Here is a 22,886-nt window from a genome sequence, read left to right on the forward strand (position 1 = left end):
TCATATTGAATCATATGTAAAGACAGATTCCAGGCTTTCATATTCGGGGTTAATTCCGACTAGGATTTTCAATACCGATATTAAAATCTTTCCAATATCGGTATTGAATATCAATATTTCATACAAATCAGTTTCGCTATTCAAAACCCTAATCCCGACAAATTTTAACGTCTCTAATGATATGAACTGAAAAATTGATGTTAATCAGTTGATAAATAGCTAATCGAATGAGAACGATTATGATATATTTTTGGATCAGTATCCGTCTTGTACTAGTCTTGAATAGGTGCAGCAAGATATTGTAGAATAAATTGTGAATAAAGATTTTTAATCGTTTTTTAGTCAACATTTTGAATTTTTAATTAAAAGGTAGAGCTAATGAACAATTTAAGTTCAGGATAAACTTTTTCTTTGCAAAAAAATTCAATTTTAAATATGAATATTGTATAAAAAAAAATTGAAAATCCTAAGAATTTCTCAATACCGTAATACCGGAATACCGAAATTTCAATCCCGGGATTTCGGTATTGTAAAATCGAGCCGAATCCTCGGGATTGAAAACCCTACTTGTAATCGATTCAGAAACCGGCATCAGACCAGCGTAGCTCTAGTAAGGCCCTGCTCATAGCCAGAATCCCGTCGATCTGAAGCTGAACAATTGGTCGATTACTCGATTCTAAGCTGACCTTTTACAGGCCTTGTGACAGCTTATTTGAAATATTTAAAGCTTAAAAGTTCACCACGTTCTTTTAGTCTAATTTAACTTTTTTGGAATCAATCAAAATAAAATATTCCGAAATAAACATCACGAAGTGTCTAAATGGCTTATTAAATTAAGCAAAAAATGGCAACAACATAAATTTCAATCGGGCATGGCCGTTTAGAAATTCACACTCAGTAATTTGAAGTTAAAGGCATTTTTCTCCTTAGTTGGACTTTTTGGGATCACTTTTGATAGTTATAATTGTAGAAATTCATAAATCCAACATTTTGGCATATAATTTGCTATGATTAGTGCTTTAATTAACGCAAAAATTCAAAAAATATCTCAATTACTGAGTGTGAATTTTTGTTCCATTTTTTAAAATTTTTCAGAAAAATTAATAAAAATTGCTAAATTTATGTGTTTATTATGATTTAAATTGTGGGAGCATAAAGATTTTATGTTCCTTTTTAAGATTAGATTACTCTACAGAAGCAAATCATGCTTTAAATTAGTTTAATTAACATAATTAGTAATCTGTTTTTGAAAAAAATTATTTTTTTCCGTTGAAATTTTGAAAAAAAATGGAACGTTATTTGCGGCTAAGCCCAATCATTAATCTTTCTCTTTCTATAATTTGACAGAACAAAAAAGAATGTTTAACAATTTTAAGCATTCGTACTTATTTATATCCCAATTTCAACAATCTGTTATTCACCAACCACCTCCTTAAATGACTTAATTACATAATGAATAATTAATAAGCAAACATATTTGTCGAGATGAGTTATGAGCATCAAGCGAGTAGGTGTTGATGATTAGATTAAAGGAGATTCAATGTTATTAAGATTTCATGATTATTCATCAGTTCTTGAATAATCCAATGTGATTAAATTTTCATTAAAGTCATAAAAGATTGATTCCAACAAATTCAATAATTTAATCTGATTCAGGCTGAATGATTCTTTTTATAATTGAGTCCACAATTGCCCTTCTATCTATCTATCATCCTATTCTTATCTCATCATCATGCTTACACTGCACATTGCCTCAATATACATCATATATGATGTGAGAGTTTAGCATCTATCTATTTTATGATGCCATTACTTAAAAACTTCATAAAAGATTGAAATTAATTCTTCATGCACACAAATATGCAGGAGTGTAGTCAATGGTTACATAAAAAGAGTCTCCAAACTACACCTCTGTATAGAATGTGCAGGCAGGCTGGCTCCTGCCAAAAGAAAATGCTTTACATTTTAATGGGATTTATGTATGTGAGTGTATTGAATTTATGGCATCAAAAAACTCAGCCTGGAATGGGATTAAAAAAAAAGCAAAAATGAACTTAATAACAACATAATCGTAAATTGTTTGTATGACATATAAGAGTTGAAATATGTGTCATAGCATATTGTGTATCGTGTAACAAGTTTTGCCTACGTAAAAGGCAATTCATTATATCATTTTCGTCTCATCCTACTGTCTCTAAACTTAATACTATATACCTAAATACTATATACTAAACTTAATACCTAATAATAATAATAGAGAAAATTTTATGACAGAAAATTTAATAAAGCTCATCGATGAATAACTCTCCATTAGACTGAGTGATTCTCCCATGAGACTTAATAGAAAATCATCACATTTATTACTGTAATTTTTTTTTTCTTTCTCATGTTATTGATCTATATAACAGGCTATAAGAGTTATCAAAATCACATTATATCTAATTTTGAATCAACATACACAATATTCTTTTTTTTTTTTCATTCTGTGTTGTGCTGTATGTGGGGAAATGAGTTTTCACATTCAAACTCACATCATAGTATAAACATTTTGTGTTATAGGCATCAAATACTCATTTTATTAAACATCTAGAGTCGTATAAAGAGGCTGATAAACATGTCTCATGTGACTGCGGAACTTTACGGGATGTATAAAATGAAATGATATTTATCCCTCGACACATAAACATACACAATATCATATTAAAAGGCTCTATTGTGAATTATTGTAATACTCGACTTATATTACTCATTTTATAGGCGGTGCTGAATATTTTTATTTAGAGGGTAATTTTTAAATTAGAAAAAGGATTTTATGATTTATTTAGTAGGGACCTTTTTTTTTGGAATTTTTGTCACTTAATATTGAGTTATTTTGAGATTGCTTTTTTGGAGCTAATTCTATCATTGACATTTCTGGAAGGGGTTTCTCCTTATTTGCAAATTTTTGATCAGATTCGCGATGGACACAAAATATACATGACAGCCTAGTGACTAACATATACAGTCCAAGTGGTAAGTTTCATGTTAACTGCCATACAAATTGTCACTTGACTGTCATGAAATTCTTGCTCTAATCGGGGATTTAATATTGATTTTTGATATATGACAATTTTAAAACTATATATGTATTTGACCTCTATTGCTGCATCAACTTCACAATAGCTGGTGAAATATGTAGAAACACATGATCTTTACGCAAACTTTAAATTTAGATTTGAAGCTCACATTTTTAAATGGCATAATTTACTGACAAATTAAGGGTTCGAGTCCTAATTAAATTTTATGAAACTTTCAATTTTCATGTTGCTTTACTAACTTTTTTTTTGAAATTCAAAGAAAGTCAAGGATCTAAGTCGTTTTTTTTAACCTTCCTGTCCTTAAAGGAACAGATTTCCATGAAACCTTCCAAGTTTATTCATCCAACCATTTTTAATACGTCATTAACACTTTATATTGGCTCATTTCCTTACATATTTCCTATTTTACTGTTCACACATAATGTATGTGTAAATATCTCTGCTGCTCATATCTGTGATTACAAACATAATGCCTAAATCACATATTTTCTGTAATAAAATGTATAATCTTTTACTTAAGTTTTTGAAAATGTATGTTTTATTTGCGGTTGAATACAAGTTAGTTCAATGTCTTAAAATAGTAAGGCACAAAAATATCCTAACATCCCATTGACTTATGCTAATATTTTAAGAAATGATAATAAAGACTAACAATCGTGTGGTGATTATTAAAATTGTGATAAGTGTGGGACCGAATCATTTTAATTATCCAAAAAGGACCTAAATTAATAAAAATACATTAGCTTTAATTAATTTTATATACATATACATGCCTTTGATATCCAACGACTTTTGATGATGACGATAGGCATTAAGGTTGAAATTTGTTATGATTCTTAATTAATATTTTCAAAGTATAATTTTATTTCATTTAAATTAACATATTTCAGTGGTTGGTAACCTGTGTCCCGCGGCACAAATGCTATGAACCGTATGATGATTGTGGTTTCAATTGAGGCTACTTTTTACCGCCACGGTACAACTTAGAGGAATTTTCAAAAAATGTCATTGATACACAAGTTTGCCGCGGCACACAGTTTGGACAACACTAGTCTAGACTTACCGTCAAGGTGTGTCGCGAGAAATAAAAGGTTGCCCACCACTGACATACTTTAATGGAGAGTTCCTTATGATGAATTTTAAGCAAATATTGAAAATTTATTGAATTGGATTTAGGATGTCTTCAAAGTTCTGTCTAGAGACGAGCCCGCTAAAGAGAAAATCGGTGAAAATTCTGTAAAGCTTCAGAAATGAGAGTGGTTTAAACATAAATGAAATGAGATTAGATTTGAACTGTTTACTTAATGGATATTTTTAGCAATGGTCGATAAGTTTAAGTCAGTAATGGGCAACCTTTTATTTTTCGTGGCACACCTTGATGATAAGCTTCGATCGTAACCGAGTGTGCTACTAGTGTCCCATGGTACACAGTGCTCATCACTGTTTAAGTCAATGAGCAGTTTGCTAACTAAATTAAGTTCCCATCTCTCAATGTTCATGTTTCACGACTGTGTCTCAGTTGAACTACAGCAAATGAAGCTCATGAGATGCATTAAAATATATAAAATCATTAAAAATATGATTAAACTTTTAATCGATTCTTTCATCATCTCATTTCCTGAAACTTTATATGATTTTTTTCACACGATAATGTAAGCATTTATGAAAATTCTTACATAATTAGGTAGTTGACTTCAATATCAGAAATGAAATCAGGCAATGTATGTAAAATATCTCATAATGTATACGTACGCTTGAAACTTCCCCAAAATTTCAGAAATGTAATGTATTTAAAATAAAACAATTTTACAATGAGATGAAAAAAGGGGTGGTTATATGTACTAATGTTAATATTAGTATTAGAGATGGTAATAATAAGCTCTCTACAAAACGAGTCGAGAAAATGAGGAACAAGAAGTGAAAAAAAACGAAACTTTTTCTAGCTTTAATGACTTTAATAACTTTTTTTATTGTTTGCACTTAAAAACTTTATATACTTTGTGTATGTTATTAAACTATGTACGGATAGTATTATTTTTTAGTTTGTGATTCTAGAGTTGAAGGCTGTCTGGGCACATTGAGCACTTTGAGAAGTAGTCATTTAGAGAAAGTTTGGAATACGCACAAAAACTAAGGGCAAAAACTAACGAACTATTCACTTATTACATGATGGGAAAAATAGACTCTCTGACCACCTACTTTCCTTAAGGCGTAACGAAATTTCAACCCTTCCCTCAACCCTCTTTGAGCAATTAGTGAACGGTTCCTAAGTAATTGAGTCATTTTTGTGGCAAAAAGCTTTGTTGGAATAATAAAAGAAAGAAAAAATTTACAAGATATATGCCCATTTTCAAATTTGTCTAACATTCTGGGAATTGAACCCACAGTTATTACATTTTTGCTTCAACCAAGATATCTTTAACACTTATCAATTTTAGCAAATTGTTTATATAAACTTCCTTTTCGAATCTTAGCTTAATGCAACTATATCTGTTAACTCACAAAAAGCATCCATAAATATAAATCATGAACGCAAAAAAAGGCGCTCCAAACTCCCACACTCACATAAATCTTTCCAAACGAATTTTTGCCGTCTCTGGCACAGGAAATATGACAAAAGCAAAGAAAAGTATAAAATTTATGAATTTATGTGGGTGGTGTTGTTAATCTGAGGGTGACGGTAAGCATGAGAAAAAAGCATAACTATATAATATACATGTTAAGTATGAGTAAATTGGTTAAATTTTTCGGTCTGATAGTGACAAAAGGGTTGTTCAAGAGTTCATTAATAAATGATTTTATTTGCTCATGGGCATCATAAGAAGGCAAATCAGAGACCAATCATGAATGCTAGAAAGCCAAGAAAAAAAATAATATTATGTAAGAAGCAGCATTAGAAGTCCGGATAGTGTTATTTGTTACATCCAAAAATGTAAGGGGACTTCAAAACTTTTGTTCGAATGTATTAAGTCTACTTAATGACATTTTTTAAGTAACCATAATTCATAATAACTATTAGTCATAAATTTTCTGCTCAAGAAACACTTTTCGACCTAAAAACTTCTCAATGAACATCGTTTCAAATGGGGGGACATGAGAGGACAAAAAAGGATAAAATAAAAGGCGACAGTAACTGCCAAATGTCATCTCAATCACATACAAAATTGCATTCATGTGGCAGTGTTGGTATCTGACTTTTTTTTTGGACAATATCTTATAAAGACTTGATGGTGTTATGAGTCATGTCTATGAATGTGTGGACATACTTAGATCTTCCTGACTAGGACAGTGATTCTCAGACTATGTTCCTTAATATACAAGTGCTTGTATGATTATACACTAAATTGACATTAGTCATGCGATTTAACACTGGAATAACTTTAAATTGAGAAAGACTAAAGGTAGACTGCAGGCAGACACTGAAGCTAGACACTAGGTCCAACAACACTGGATATTGAGTTAGTTTTAGAAGATATATTTATGTATGAATGAATGAATAAATTGAGTTAAATTTGAGTGAATAAATGAATGATGTGTATATGAGAGAAAAATCTATGTCAAAAAATATTTCTAGTTATGCTCCACATACTTTTCACAAGAAAAATGATATATGTGAATGTTGAATGTCCTCCTTACAGCAGGACATATACACAGAGAGGGAGGAACGGGAAAAGAAATTCTTTTGCTGTTTGTATTTTTTTTTTCTGTTTCCCATGATAGATATTTTTGGGCAAACTACAGTTATAGGAACGATCATATATCATATGCTATGGAACGTCCACATTCATCTCATATTTTAGATGTTTCATGTATGTTTGGATGTTGTTTTAGATGCCAACCATAGAGATATGAAAAAAATAGACAAACAGATAGAAAAAGACTATAATTTATTCATTGAGGATTCAACTTAGTAGATTTCTAACTTATCTAACAGTCCCCATGTCGCTCACTTGTATTGTATAAACATTATGGATCAAAGAATTATTATTAGTATGATGATGATGATAAAAATGATTTAGTAAGTCAAGAAACAAAGAAGATAAAGGTACATCCTATATCTTTTTTTCCTTTTTCTTTCTGTGCCTTTTGCTTCTTATCATTTAAAATTTTGTTTTGAGTTAGTAGCAAGTTAGTAGAAGGATCAGCATATAGTGGATGACCGAAAAGCATTTCTAAGTAGCTTCTTAGCTTTACATAACATGACTTAATTTTACTTTGATGTCAACAGTCAGTAACATACGAAAACATGAAGGATGTATGTATACCCGAGTGTACAAAAATACGGTCCAACTAGTCAATGACTAGTTCTAACATATTTTAGTCAACTTGGAATATGTTATCGATTCTGCAGCAGCATTTAAGACTCTGCATACCCACTTGAAGAATCAAAACGCGTGCTGATGCTGCACTTTAGTCATCAGCGCATTCAGTCAACTCCAACCTTGTACATCAATCACTTTCACTTTCAAAAATTTGCTAAAAGTCAAAAAATATGAAGCATAAAGGTTAATATGAAAAGACATGAATGCATGTACATTATTAATGATACTCTCTGTATCAGTAGGTAGGAAAACGAGAATGTTATATATATGATAAAGGTGAGGTTGAGGAGCCAAAGAAAAGCAAATCACAAATTCATATTAATGCATGGGACACAAAGTAAAGAAATCTTTTCAAGATTACTGGCTTAGTTCACTGACTGACTGAATGATTTCGTTGATACCGCAATCTCAAACAGAGAAAGATAGGCAAAGATGAATAGAAGAGGTCAAATAAAGTGGAAAAAAAAGTTTTATAGATTAAATACGGAATAGTAATCACATGAAAATTCCTTTTGTACCTCAGTCAAAATAAACTTTTTTCTGCTTTCTTAATTCAATGAACTAGATTTGTTTTGTGTTGTTGCACAAGGGATGTGCTGCTCTGAATTCTCAATTAAAATGGATTAAGTAAAGAAAATGCTTTGATTGGAGTCGTGGTGAGAGACATACAATCGATGAAATTGAATAGACTTTAAGATCAATTTTGAGAAATGAATTTGTATTTTGTATTTGTTGGGTTAATGACTGGAAATTGGTGTGTAAACGTGTCTGTGATGCTAAATTTTGATACTTTTAAGGAGGTGACAATGACAAACTTACTAAAGATGGTTAAATACCTTAAAGATACGAAAATACTAACCAAATGACACTAAAGTCGAACAGACAAGGATAATCCTAAGGAAGTACGCTCATTTAGGTGAGTATGCTCATTTAAGTGACTACGTTCATTTAGGTGACTTCGCTAATTCAGGAAAATATGCTCATTGTCTTTAAGGGAAGTGATCAGCAAGACAAAATGATGAATTTAACACAATTAAGTGTTATCAGCAATAACTTAACTATTCATATTAATGAATGCTCAATTTGATTCTCTTATAAAGCCCATAACAAGTAAATTCTCAGAACTCAATCAAATTTTCCAACCCTAGATATCTATGCCTCATAAATATCAATATGCAATCAAGACACTTAACAATTTAATTTATGGTTATAGAAAAAATGTACAGAGAGCTAAGGAACAGAACAAAGAGTGGCAAAATTAAAAGGAAATTGTTATGAATGAGTAAAAGAAGTTTGTGAATAACTTTGTGTACGAAAACATTCAAATCATTTATTCATACAAATTGAAAAGCAATTTCAGAAGAAATAATTTTTCTTGTGTTTTTGATTACCATTCAATTATGAACGAGGAATTTTCCTCATCTCACTATACTTTATTCCATTTTCAAGTTATGCCTTCAAACAGCTTTTTTTTTGGCTTTTATTTCTCTCTCGTACTAAAAACTTTCATTATAATTTCAAAACAAAATAATAACTTTGGTTCACACTATGCTGCATACTCATAAATATATATTTAGCTGATTTTTGAGAATGGATAAAATTTGTATCCATAAGTTGTAGATGTGACTGCCTGTCTTGCTGATATTTACTTTATTTTTCGATTTTTCAGTTTATTCCCTGGTTCATCTGTCTAAATGCTTGTTTGAATCACTCTCGTTTGACCATATCATATATCTGTCATATATTAGTCTATTCTTTCTTTCGACTTTCTATCCATTGACCAATCCTGACTCTGTCTGGTCTTCATTTCGTTCAAACTGTTTGTCCACTGTTCTTTTCGGAGCTCCAACTCTGGGTCTTCCATCTATTCTTTTGCTCTATTTACAAACGGCTAAATAAACTGCGCCAAAACAACAAGCCTCTGTCCTTAGGTCTGAGTTTATCAAATCTGAATCCGATCCAGAGTCACGTTTATCTGACTTTCGACTATTTCCACATCGTGTGCCAAAAATCCGGCTCAAGACCATCTTGATTCTACCCTGAGGCCGGATTTCATTTATTCTGGCCCGTAACTAGATTCACGCTGGTCTGGGACGGATACTCAGCTATTTCAATGCTATGTGCCTTACAAGAGAAATGCTTTAAAATTCCAAATTACATAAATGCGCCTTGATCACTAACAAATGTCAACATCTGTGCTAGCTTTCCTTCTTTCATAATTAATAAAATACAATCAATATTTCACAATGTGGAACTAATTGCTGAATTTTATATTGCGATAAACAAATTCATAGAGTCTTTAAAAATTTATTTCATTTTCATAAGCAACAAAAAAAAAACATTTTTTCCTCCCCTTCCACTCCATGCACTCAAGTATTTGAGTATTTGTTTATAAATAAAATCTTCGATGAAATAATGGAAATACAGAAGAAACATTTCATCTCGTCTGATTTTCTAATATTATTTTTTTTGTGTGTGCTTCTTTGATTTATTCATATTGTGATGAATTTTCTCCATCTGTTTTTGAGAGAAATCAGAAAGCTTTTAGTCGAAAAAATTTATAATTTCGTCGTCGTCAACAATTTTTGAAAAATTGATTTAACTCAAATTGAAAAGATGAAGTAAATTTGAAAAGGCTATTGAATATAGAATGTGATTAATGCGCATTTTTTCATTCAGGTCGTGGATCAAAAAACGTTGAAGCTGGGATTTCTTCCCAGCAAAGCACAAAACGTAAAATTGGCCGAAAATCCAAGACTCAGGCCGGAGTCAAATTAGCTTGGGCCGGATTTTTGGTTTTTTTTTTTTCATCATGTGCATTCCTGGCTAGTTCTACATATGAAATGTATGAGAGAAGATAAGGATGAAATTTTAATGATTCTAGGCAGGGACATATTTAAAGAATGGCCGAGGAGAGGGTATAGGGGGTATATATAGTCCATATTGGATTTGTGATGTGCTGTATAATGAGCACTGGAAAGAGAAAGAAGGTTTAAGTGTGTTTTATGTCAAGTTGCCTAATAACCCCCTGATTGCTCCATGGAAGGAACATGCAACCAAAAATCGTATGACGTGGGTTCGATTCCCATTTTGGGTGTGTACTTCTTGTTCTCTAGAACTTCAGTAGTAACGATAAGGTTCCGTAAGTCATAATAGAGATGTCGTTTTGGACTTTTGGAATCCAGAATCCAGAATCCACTGAATCTTCCCACTTCTGATCTAAAACTCTCAGAAATCTCTCATTTTCCTTAACTCCTACATCTGCTTCATTCAATACCTTCAATAAAGACTTAACGACAAAACATCATTAAATATTCAACATGACTTAATTCTTTATATTTGAATGAAAATTTTGCGAAAATCAACGAGCAAAATTCCTAAAACAAATATTGTTGACTTAACTCTTACTAATAAGAAGCTTTCTGAGAATTTTAAAATGAATGTCATGCAGTTGATATTTTTAGAATTCTAATGTACTCATAATTGAAAAACCTTTTTTATTGTTTTCAAAATTCTTTGTATTTTTTATTGATTCTTTGCTTCTGAGTTTCTAGAAGGGTTTCGCCTTGCTGCACGTGCTTTATTGCTGCTTGAGAGAAGCCTTAAAGTGAAGAATTTCAATTCCTTTTTTTTGCATATTCAATGAACTGAGAAATATAGACGTGCCTTGTTAAAGGCTTTATACTGCGTAGGTGATGAAAAATCATCAAGAATCCAACCACAAGCTTCTTTCTTTTCATTGAGATTGAAGACTTTTTTTTCTTCGAAATTTATTCTAATGAGCATTGTTATTATTCTGATACGGATTAGTCTGGGGTATTTTCATCCTGATTTCATTAGTCTATATATAAAAGCCACATAATTGTGTCTGTATTTTTTAAAGTATAATTATCAAATATTTCATTTTCATTTTCATTTTCCCACACATATTATATGTATTTGCATATGATTAGCAACAACTATAAATATATTTTTTAGGCTATAGCAAATAGCGCTGGTTGTTCAACTTAATTTCATTAATAAACTAATAAATTTAATAAATTTATTCATAATTCATTAACACGATTATACATTATTTAAATCTAATAATAATCACAAAAATATTTGCTCTCTCCATTGCCGCCTCCTTTCAACTGGAAACTTTGTAAGGATTAATTAATAAAACAATGGCATTTTGGGTGCTGATTTGCAATTGATACTGTTTACTTTAAATTATCGCTGAGATTATTAGCTTTTCATGCTGAAAGAGGATACTCAAGCAGGAATAGAATGTCTTATCCGTCTCAATTGGATATGTAAAAAGTGACCAGCTCATAGAATATCGATTTATTGGGTTTCAAAGCCGATACAAATCTATCGGCAAGTTTTGTGTCATGTTGATATGAACATATCAAAGGGGTTTTTAGTGGCTGACCCTCAGGAGCAGGCAATGCTCTGCTTATAGACCAAATCGTCTGGGATAATACTTACATTCACTAATCCTTCTCAATCTTAATATAATTATCTATAATTTAGTCAATTTTAAGCTTATTTTAAGCCAAGTCCGGTACCAAATCAGAGACACGCCTGCCTGGTGCCAAACTATTGCTACTCGAGGACATTAAAGCCTCAGTAAGCCACCAACTTATCTAAATTGTAAATAAAAATCAGTTTTTGCGCTTCAGTCAACAATCCCCCTAATAACTCTCATACGTACAGCTTTCATAATTTTTCAGTAGCTATAAATTAGAAACAAACACAAAAAAGCACAATACTTGTTAGAACAATATCGAAGTAAATTAATTAAGTGGACTTTATATTTCATAATTTATGCGAATATAAATGAAAATTTTCATTATTAATTATTGATCATTGTACAATGAATTCAATTAATTATGCTCATATTTTTCCATCGTCTATCGCCGTTTGATTTCGATTTCCCTACTTCTTCAATCCTCATTTGAAAATTCATGATTTTCATTTTTAATTTTTCACACAATGAGTAATTAGAAAATTAAATTGAGATGAAAATGAGGAGAAAAACGAAGAATGTTGGATTGAATTAATTAGAGAACTGGACATCGAAAGCATAGATGCATCAAATTTCATTATAACATGCTGCTTCAAGTCACCAGAGCGTAGATTGTGAAAAGAAGGAAGAAATGCACTAATTGAGAAGATGTCTTGAAGCAATTTTGCTTCAAAGTTATTTATTTTCAATTATAGACTCTACAATTTTGATTGCATTATAATTAAGTTTAAATTGCCGTTCAGTGTGCAGCATAAAATGCAATAGGTTTCAAAATCTATACAATACATAGTCATGCTATGATAAGAAGAGAAAGTATCATTGTGCTATAGGAACCTAGAGAGAGTCTTTAAGAAAATTACGTTTCTATTGAATTATAAATGCTTTTCGGCTATCACGGACTAGAAAATGAGAAAAGGCAAAGGATAGAGAAACTTGTTACATCATATAAACACGGAATAATTCCTCGTATTATGCATTTTCCAATTTTCCACATCCAGTCGCATTTCCAACATTTCCATTCTTTCCAATTTTCCCTATTATCCTCAATATCACAACATTCTTCCTTTCCCATTGCCTTTCTCCGGCACACGAGAATCTCGTCATGTTTCAGTTTCGTGCATAAAGTCGACTGAATCAAACGTAAGTGCGATTTTTTGCCGCGATTATTTTCATTTCGGGAATAAAAATAAAAGAAAAATTTTTTTCTTGTGTATTGTGGACAGTTCCATTTGTGGACCTAATGCATGCTTAATAAAAATAATGATAAAATATTTCAAATGAGAGAAAAATTGTGAAAAAATATAAAAAAAGTGAAAAAAAATATTAAGAAAATATACCTAAATAATAAATTAAAGGAATTCTCTCAGAGTGTATGTATGTGGCAAGTGAAAGAAGAAGGAAGAACTTTCGATAGAAAGGAAAAACTTTTTGATAGGATACTAAAAAAGAATTTTTCTTTCCTCGATGCTATCAAGATGACTCGTTTATGATAAAGAAATAATACAAAGTTTTATGTTCGTATCTAACTATAAACATATGAATTTATATACAGGAATTATGAAGGCACAAGTATTATCAGGTTGAAGGGGGGCATACATACATATATGTACAGTCCGCCACGTGTATACAGTATTAAAATTTCATAGACATGAGAAATATTTTGGGGCTTTTTTTCCCTTGGTCGAAGGATAAAATACATGATTTTGATATTCAAGCTGCAAAGCAGCATAAGTTGAAATTTTCTCACATTTCTTTTTTCACTTGAGGCAAATATTTTTTTGCATGACTTTAATTTGTTTGAACCACTTTTTGAAGTACGTGCTTGATAAGAGATATCGATTCTAATTCGATGCTGAATAGGGTTTTGTGATAATTTGATAGGTCTTGCTTGATTCCAAGGATCATTTTGACTCAATTGTGAAAGTATCAATTAAATATTTCTTGGATTTTGATGTTCTTTTGTAGGGGAAGGATTTCCTCCTGCCATTATTCAAAAGATTGATACTTTTCGTGATTCGTGTCTTGAATTGAAATTGTTGGCAGTGAAATTTATAAAAATATTCGTTTGATGTTTTTGAGTTGATTATTGTGAATATTGTGGATTGATGTAAGACTAGCTTGAAATTTGAATTAATTTGGTTATTGAAAAATTATTAGAAATTTGTCAAATAATTTTTAGAGTTAGACTTAAAGAGCAACAAAATTCAGATTCTTTAAAGTAAAATCAATAATTTACGGCTGTGTGCCTAACTGTGTACTGTTGTGTGCAGCAGAATTTTTATAAAAATTCCATGAGCCGTATGCCGTATGCGGTTTTGGTCATGGCCTTAAAAAGTTTGGGAAAAACTGATCTATAACAACAAATTCCTTTAAAATTTCAGATTGGCTAGTTCCATTAAGTTTTAAAAACATCGATTCTGACCTACAAAAACTTCATTTTTATGTACATTGTTGTTGCCAATCCAATTCATACTACAAGCACAACAACATAAATATTTCAAGTCAATATAATTCATTTATGATTGTTTTATGAGTGACATTCAGTCAATGGAAAAGTCGTGACAATAAATCTTCAACAGATGCACGCATAATATTCTTTTGAGAACTTTAATGCCACTTTTTTATGGTGTACAATATGTGACATAAATTTTATCTAAAACATCTGTGAAAGTTTGACATTTTTATTGTATTTAATGATTTTGAAAAATTCAGATATGGAAGCGACTTTGTGGTACAAAAATCGGAATCGACTGAGAGAAAATGACTAGAAAATCATAAATGTCTTTAAATTTTTGTGAATAAATTTTTAAGCAATTTATGTCGACAGGTGTCTTTTTCAAGATTCAGCATTTTTAATATCAGGGTCAGTTCCTCCCCGTCACACAAAATTTTTATTAATTCACAGAATTCCTATTTCAAACTTTGGTTTATTACATGCTGTAGGCATATATTTATCTAAAAATCCACATCTCCCGCTGCTTTCTGTGGAAATTCTAAAAATTAAATCATAGCCGACATTTCATGACTAGCAGACTTTATTCCCCGAAAATAAATTTATTTCAACATTCCAAGCGTCAGTCAACAAATTTCGTGTTATTGATCGAGGGAAAAAGGCAGAATTCTCCTGGAAAAACTAAAAGTAGAATCCAGTTTACTTCCTGGCCCACAAAACAAGATCTGGTAGGACATAAACAGCTTATGTAGCACTGTTGAAAATAGTCAGTATTTTGTAGGTTCGAAAGGCTTTTCGTACATAAACAAAATTGCAAATAAGTCTTGCAAAATTGTAAATTGTCCCGATCAGCATATGTGGAAGTGTTGCCACCAAGGCGACGAGATTGCTTATCGTCAAGTACATTGTGTATAAATGGCTAAAAATCAGATCCAAGAGCTTTACGATTCTGATATCAAACCAGTGTTGATGAAATGCCAGCCTTCAGGCCAGAGTTAAATTGGTCTGGAGCATAATTTTCGACCATGCCTACACCATGTGCCGTAGAATCAATTGACAGTCACATTGCGAATACAACTAAACATACCGATTTTTTGGCACCATTTCAAATATGTTGATCGGGTATGAATCAGAATTTTAGAATTCACATAGAAATAGTCAATATTCACAAGCAGGACTGCTTAGGAACAGCAATGTTAAAATATTCAAAATTGTTCCTAATTGCTTCTAACTGGTTATAAATTTTGCAATCATATTCTTAAAACATATCAAAACAATTCTCGAGAATTGCCAGTAACCATTCTAAGCACTATTAATAAAATTCTTACAAATTTTCCCACAGTAAAGCACCAACCTTTTCATGAGAAATTCCAATAAAAATTCAGCATGAAAATTACAACGAATAAAAATTTTTCCCGCATAAATTTTCATCCAGTACAAATCGTCAATTCCATTTCAAAATCATGTTAAACATTCCGAATCAAACGCGCCTCATAAGAATGTCACGAAGGAAAGGAACTGAAGAACAAAAAAGAAAATCCAATCACTTATATGAGTTTAATGAAAATTTCCGAGATTTATGAGCCCTGTTGTGCATTTAAATGATGAGCACACATCACATACCATATTCTATTCAAGATTCAGCTAAAGCTTTCGCTTGAAAATAACAAAAAAAGTTTTATTGATTTTGTGATGCTTGCGGTAATGAATCGAATGAAAGCCGCATTCTGATTTCACCTTCTATACAAACACAGAAAGAACCTCGTCTATGTCTGTATGTGGTGAGAAAAAAGGAATCTAAGAAAAAGCGAAATAAAAAAAAAGACGGAATGAAATGAAATGAAATGAAGAGATTCTCATTAAGTAGATAGATATGTTGAATAAAGGTAAAACCAGCAAGCGAGTGAAACTTTTCATTTTTTTGAGCTGTATTTTGGGCTGGAATTGACAGGATGTGAGCTTTTGTCTGGCTGTCTATATTTAAATTATTTTTCTTGATTTTTGGACAATTTTGGCACTTCCAAAGAGAGTAGGAGGTCGTTGATCAGAGTGTCATTTTTAACACAAGTCTATCATAATGACACTAGTCTACTGTGCCTCATTCTGTCTCGATCAGCACCAGTTTCTCATTGTGGCAGCAGGATCGGGGCCACAAGTCATCCAAGTTAAATCCAAGTGGCATTTTTGGGCAGTTACAATGAGAATTGCCATATGACAGTCATTTGCCAGACATGAATAACTTGAGCCTCAATATATACCTTAGCAACAGATTTTCCAAGACTTTATCATTCTACATAAAAATGAAGCGCCTCTAGCAGCTTCGAAATAAAAAAACTACAGTCTTAATTCTGAAAATTGAATGCGAAACAAAAAAAAATCTTCCGTGAAGAACTTTTTTAAGGTTTAATTAAGTTTCTCGTGCTGAATTCAATAGTGAATGAACAGGAAAAAGTCTAAGATATCTTGTGGAAATAAAAGATTGTTTTAAAGCAAAACCGAATCGTTTTCCTTTTTTATGTACACACAAAAGCTCATACAATTTATATGCTATACAATTCCTGAATGTGGAATTATTTTTGAAAAAGAGAACGACTTAAGTGAAAATAAGTAGGAAAGGAAGAAGTTTTATATGAATTTTGATATTCCTTCCTTCTTCACCTCAATCACAGTTTTCTAACCACAATATTATCATCATTTCTTCCTTCAACTCAGACTTAGTTCCTTAATGCTCGTCAATTTTATCTCGTCTGTTACCTTCTTCTTTCCTTTTCATTAAATTTTTATTTTCACTCCCTAGTTCTTGTTCGTTTCCAATTTGATGATAACATTAAATCAATTTTCAATCTTAGAATAAGGAATGAGGAGGAATAAAAATTGAGAATATATCTCTTATGGCTGATGACAACAACTTTTGATAAAAAGTTATTTTAGCGCATTTTCTTGTTAGGGATGAGTTCCTATTGTTACTTTTAGGGTTAGATGCTTATTTGTTCTTTAAGCTAGTCTTTTATGAGTGGTTAGACATATTTGGTTTATTGGATGGAGGCATATTTATGAAATTAGAAAGTTTTAAATTAAGTTTGTATTTTAGAATGTTTTTGAAGGGGATTTTTGATATAATCTGGATATGATTCAAAGTTCTTGGCATTAAAGGTATTTTAGGGATGAAGTCAAGAGTTTAAACTTTGTTAATAAATCGTCCCCCCTTTGTATGTCTATTAACAATGACATGAAATGCTTAGCAACCCGAACGGCACAAATTCTTGGCTAAAATATGGCGTCTAAGTGGCAAATTACATGTTAATTGATATAAAAAAGCCACTAGAGGCTAATTTGTCTCTAGATTGTAACTAATGTAACTTTTAGGTACTTAACTACTTCTAAGATACTTTAGTACAAGCTAGTCTTCGTCATATGATCCGAGTGGTACTCGAACACATGTTCTATGATTTAAGGCCGAATACTCCTACTACTGAGCTAACTTTGGTGATTAGAGTTCGTGGAACAAAGCAACCTTAAACCTTCTTTCTCCATCCAGTGTCCATTGCACAACTCTCTATCGTTGTATTGGACCACCTCACAAAACCAACAGCAATTGCATGAAATATGGAGATGTATGATGATTAAAATTGTGATCCACATTGTTCAATGACCTTCAGTGTCTTCATTCCACACAAATTCTCCTTAAGTAGGAGACAACAAGACCTAAAACTCAAAAAAATCTATAAAAATGCGCTAAAAAAATTATTCAATTTGCAAATCAGACACCTGCAAAATCATTTCCTCACTTCACATTCATTCTCAATCTTTTTTTTTTGATTTCCATTTCCTGCTTGACGAGAAAGACTTTTTTTTATAGACGAAAGTAGAAAAGCTTCAAAGTAGGAAATAAGTTGAAAGTTGTTTAAAAATTAACTTTGGTTCATCGAGAGAAAAAAGAAGGGAAAGACAGCATGAAGTGAGGAGAGACATAAAAGAGGAAATTGAAATTAAAAAAAAGTTTTTCTTCCGTTCATTCGCACCAAAAATAAACTTCTATCATGCCGAAAGGAAATGTAGTGTTTGTGTTGAGAAGAAATCATCATCATTGGACTTGTTTTCCTGCAACACGATATCCACTCTGTGTATACAACATCATGGTTCTCAATGATGCTTGAAATATTCAATTTGAAGTGAAAAAGAGGAAAGAATTTTTTTATTTGAACATTTTATTCAGAAATGGAACAAGTGAGCCAGTAATGCTGAATAAATACTTTTAGAAGTGCAATTTTCCATGAAAAAAAGTATTTTCTGCTGCCACCTCCCCTCCTTATAACTTCCTTCAATTCATTCATAATAATTTTCGCTTTCGCTCACTTTAACGTTGGAAAATTGAAAGGAAGCATAAGAAGCTAGCGTTAGTTTACTATAATTTTCATGTATAATATATGCGAAAAATGAGGAATGAATATTTGAAAAGGAAATTATAATTTCTGTGAAATGTAATGTTTCAAAAAACTTTATTCAAGGGTAATTTTATATGGAACGTCTCACATTTAAGCTCCTCAACTAAATATGGAACAAGAAAGTCTGCTTCTTTTTCGTTTCGAGTAAATTGATGTGTCACAGGTGTGAAAAATTTTTGATTTATTTTTAGCATTCGTTAACTTTTTTGTTATTAGAGCTTATTTTTAGGCAACTTCCTGTCACATGGAAAAGTTTTGAAGAATATAATGAAGAATATGCAGCGATACAGTTACTGCGAAGTTTTAACTTAATTTTCAACTTCTAGATCAGTGTTGTTCGAAGCTTTTTTGTGACATGGCACATCCTGATGGTAGGCGATGGTCGAAATTGCTCAAAGCATGCTGTTTATTGCATTTTAGAGCCATACTAGTCTGCTGCAGCACTACTGACTTACTGACCTGGCCATAAAGATCATCCATGATTCATGGTCTCTCTCAGTTGAAGTCTAAAACTGGCTTTATCGCTGACTGACCTTTGTCAATTGCCAATAACAAGCTACATTGTCTCTATCAACAGCCTCCTTCTAAGAATCACAGCCGCAACATACAGCTTGGACAACACTGTTCTAAACTGTGAGAATCCTCAAATGCTTCAAATTTCTATATCATGACACAATTTTGAGTCAATTTATCAGCCTTTCAGCAAAAACCCGAGAAACCCTCCAATTTACTGCCATTACCACTAGTTACATTTCATCGATATCCGGAACAGCTCCACCACCAACATCATTTCTTAAAATCAATCTTCAACACTATTCATCATTAAATTGAATTCAAACCTTAAAATGACTATCAGAATTTTCCATCATGTAAACCGCATCCAACAGGAAAGTGAACAATGACACTATTGACTATCACCAACCGATATGCGGTAAACAGAGATATTCAAATACTGTTGATGTACGAAACTATTAATAACCACAATTCATCATGCTTGACATTCTAAATAGCTGCATATGAACGTTGATGATTGCGTTGAACTGTAAATATTTTTCAATGAAATATGAAGCTAAACTCGTTCCTTTTCTATTTGATGCTGCTTACAAGTTCAATGCAAGTAATTAATTTATGTCAATGGCAAAGTGAATTTTGGCATCTTCCACAGAAATATAATTAATTTAACGTGTTGATGAGCAATTGAAAATAAATCTCATGTGACAGGCTTTTGAAGAAGCATAGGGCAAAGGCTTTGATGTTGCTTAATTGCTTTGCACATAATTGGATGTATTGGATTCAAAAAGGTAGCAAAATCACTAATTATGATCACTTTGTAGCAGCATTTGAGGAATGGACAACAATGAAATGATGTCCAAAAGCCTGAACATCATGCTGTGACGTATTTCTCTAATTATTTACTTCTTTGGATAAACAGATCAACATTTTTCCATTACCTCTCATAGTTGGCGGATGAAGCTGCCTGTGTCACTGACTGCCCTTAGCCAATTACCAATGACTAATGCTACATTAACGAATTTCGTACTTCCCACTTAAAACTGTTGACTGTTTGTCGTCAAACACAGCCACGCGTTCTGGCTGCTAGGTAAAACGTTTGAACAGACAAAATTCTTGGAAATATAAAGCTGTCGCTTAGCAAATTCTCCTACCTTTATCACTAAACCTTATAGAGGAGATTATACCACAGATCCTTCATACTAAGCCTGGATTTAAACTCGGAAAAATAAACATTTTTTCCATTTATTTACCAATAAATTTGCGGTAAAATAAAATTGTTGAATTTTCGCAGCTGTAAACATCATTAAAAAAATTTTCATAATTTTGTCAGTCACTGTGTCAACAATATCAAATGATGACAATTGTTTGTAATGAAAACTCAATCAGAAAATATAATTTTTGGATGAAAATTAAATTCAGTATCAATTTCAACATTTTTTCCCTCCATTTTTCACTTGAGAATAATAACGGGAGGAAAGACATTTTTCCCATTCAGTCAGTTTTGATGGAAGGAAATTAAAGTAAAGCGAGATTGTTATCTCGACAAGTGAAATCAGAAGAGGAATAATAATATGCTTTAAAATACTCAACTTAACAATAGACGTCATTTACAGATTCTCCCAACATTATTACAATTATATTTCATTTCATTTCCGTTTAACAAATTATGTGATGTTCCTTAATGTTATTCATTTCTTTTACATTAATAATTTTCTTGTTGTATCATACTCTTGCCTTTCATAATAATCAGGGATGGAGTTAGGGGGTTATTGATGGTTGGGGTGCAAAAATTGTTTAAATCAGGGTTACTAAATTGTGTGTCGCGGTCCACATAGTGTGCTGTATGCCGTGTACAGTGTCGGTCTAGGTTATGCAACTAGATGTGTCTAGGGATTGTTTAAACTACTGAGACCTCAAAATACCAAGACACTCACTCAATCAAGTCCTTACGTCCTTACCAGATTCTTACCTGATTACCCCACTGCCTTAATTCCTTTTTATTCCATGAATATGAATGTATATGAACACCACGTTTAACATTATTGCTATATTCACTCATTCATCCAACAAACAGCTTTTCTACGTCTCCTACTTCTTCCTCCTTTTTCTTTCAGTTCTATTCATTCAAAAAACGCTTCATTTGTCTCTTTCCACTTTTTTCAGTGCTTTAAGTTGGAGCGAAATATATAATAATAATTTCATATTTTTCCTAGTGCTTTTTATGAGGATATTCATGACTTTGTACCACCCCTAATAATTTCCTTCTTTGTCCCTTACTTATTCGCTTGTTCTTCTTCCTCTATTTTCTTTTTTTTCGTAATATAATTTTTGTGTGGGAAATGCGATGAGAAGAGGAAAATTTGTTATGAAGAACTTGTTGGATGGGCAAATTGCGACGCATTTCTTTTGGATGTGTCTAATCTTGTTGTTGATATTTTGGGTATTTTATTGATTGTTTTCATATGAAGCTGTATTATTTCTATGAATTAATGGTAATAAAGCTGAATTCTATTTATTGAAGCTATACCTGAGTAAAGAATCTTGAAGACCAAGAATTGAAGTTGAAGTTCGTTTTAGTCATGTTGTCAACATCCTTAAGTTGCTTTCTTTGTACAAGTTGATTCCGAAAAGATCCCTTACCATCCCTAGCCTGATTGTGGTGTTGCCACCCTTCAGACAAGATGGCTTGAATATGCTTTTACTCTATTCTTTTATGTACTTATCCCGGCACATTGTTCGGTCGCCAGCGCTGTATTTAGCTATCAAGGAATACCACGAGAAGGTATATACTTGACAGCATTGAAAGTTGAGGCATATGTTCCTTAATTATAAGCAACATTTTAATCAAAATTCCGAATTTTAATGATTCATAATCATATCAATAACAAAATCAGTAGCTAAATAGCATAAATCCACACAATTCACAATCACATTCCCACATCTCTAAGTACTGTCTAAATAAATCACTATCCATGCAGTCAAAATCCCCTAATACCGCATCCATTCCATCATAATCTGTTTAAAAAAGCGGCAATTTTTCTATTCCATCACTTTATAATTTTCTTTTCGAGGACGAAGAATCAAGTTTCCTTTAAAGGCTGAAAGAATAGGAAGAGGAGGACGAAAATTAGAGCACGAAGATTAAGGCAATGAGATTTAATAGCGTTAAGGGGGAACAAAAAATTGTGTTTTGTCATCATCTGTTAATTAATTTATTTGAAAATTATTAAGGAAAGGAAGGAAGGAGAGAAAAACTTGAACGATTTTTTTTTCGTTCCTCAATGCCAAGCAAGTTTCGCGGTTGGAGAAGACAGAAGAGTAATAAAGAAGATAACAAGGAAAAAGTATGGCAATCAGCAGAAAAATTTATTAAAGCACTGCTTAAAAAATTTTTGCGCATGATTTCAAAAATAAAAGTTTTGTTGTACTTAAGACTCTTTCCATCGGCATTGCCTTCTCTTTTAAATTATATTTTGGTTTTGTGTGTCGTCTCATGATATCGCACAACATGCGAAAACCCATTCAATCAAGTCACAATTTTAACATTTTTCATTTGACACTGTTGTG

General features: G+C 31.9%; 1 protein-coding gene across 1 annotated transcript in view; it reads left to right on the forward strand.

The window, feature by feature from the left end:
• The first annotated feature begins 13,042 nt into the window (after positions 1–13,042).
• LOC139094533 (acid sphingomyelinase-like phosphodiesterase 3b) overlaps positions 13,043–22,886 on the forward strand; it is a 63,980-nt gene continuing 54,136 nt past the window's right edge. Inside the window, exon 1 of the mRNA XM_070645601.1 lies at positions 13,043–13,423. The gene's annotated coding sequence lies outside the window, so the exon portion shown is untranslated. The remainder of the gene's footprint in view (positions 13,424–22,886) is intronic.

The sequence above is a fragment of the Chironomus tepperi genome, unplaced genomic scaffold, assembly GCF_022539635.2.
Source record: "Chironomus tepperi strain 1889 unplaced genomic scaffold, CSIRO-AGI_Ctep_v1 contig_354, whole genome shotgun sequence".
NCBI lineage: Eukaryota > Metazoa > Arthropoda > Insecta > Diptera > Chironomidae > Chironomus > Chironomus tepperi.